Source organism: Salvelinus namaycush, chromosome 19 (genome assembly GCF_016432855.1).
Source record: "Salvelinus namaycush isolate Seneca chromosome 19, SaNama_1.0, whole genome shotgun sequence".
In the NCBI taxonomy this organism is placed as follows: Eukaryota; Metazoa; Chordata; class Actinopteri; order Salmoniformes; family Salmonidae; genus Salvelinus; species Salvelinus namaycush.
This window is the reverse complement of record NC_052325.1, coordinates 18927280-18928473: the sequence shown is the minus strand read 5'-3', so window position 1 is coordinate 18928473 and position 1194 is coordinate 18927280.

Here is a 1194-nt window from a genome sequence, read left to right as displayed (position 1 = left end):
CAGCTCGTGCACAAAATCTAAGGAAGTCTCTAGATTTTGCTTGCCTGAAATAGAGTTTCTTATGATAAACTGCAGACCACACTATTTGCCAAGAGAGTTTTCATCTATACTTTTCGTGTCTGTTTATTTACCACCACAGACGGATGCTGGCACTAAGACTGCACTCAGTCAGCTGTAGAAGGAAATAAGCAAACAGGAAACCGCTCACCCAGAGGCGGCGCTCCGAGGGGCCGGATACTTTAATGTATGGAAATTTAAATCAGAATTACCTAATTTTTATCAGCATGTTAAACTCCACACACTGAGACGCATACAAAGCTCTCCATCGCCCTCCATTTGGTAAATCTGACCACAATTCCATCCTCCTGATTCCTGCTTACAAGCAACAATTCAAGCAGGAAGCACCAGTGACTCGGTCAATAAGACCGTGGTCAGATGAAGCAGATGCTAAACTACAGGACTGTTTTGCTAGCACCGACTGGAATATTTTCCCGGGATTCTTCCGATGGCATTGAGGAGTACACCACATCAGTCACTGGCTTCATCAATAAGTGCATCAATGACATCGTCCCCACAGTGAGTGTACGTACATACCCCAACCAGAAGCCATGGATTACAGGCAACATTCGCACTGAGCTAAAGGGTAGAGCTTCTGCTTTCAAGGTGCGGGACGCTAACCCGGAAGCTTATAAGAAATCGACGAACCATCAAATAGGCAAAGCGCCAATACAGGGCTAAGATTGAATCGTACTACACCGGTTCCAACGCTCGTCTTATGTGGCAGGGCTTGCAAACTATTACAGACTACAAAGGGAAGCACAGCCTGCCCAGTGACATGAGCCTACCAGATGAGCTAAATCACTTCAATGCTCGCTTCGAGGCAAGCAACACTGAGGCATGAATGAGAGCATCAGCTGTACCTTTAAACTGGTCAATATTCACAAGGACTACGGGGCCAGACGGATTACCAGGATGTGTGCTCCGGGCATGTGCTGACCAACTGGCAGGCATCTTCACTGACATCTTCAACATGTCCCTGATTGAGTCCGTAATACCAACATGTTTCAAGCAGACCACCATAATCCCTGTGCCCAAGAACACTAAGGTAACCTGCCTAAATGACCACTGACCCGTAGCACTCACGTCCGTAGCCATGAAGTGCTTTGAAAGGCTGGTAATGGCTCACATCGACAC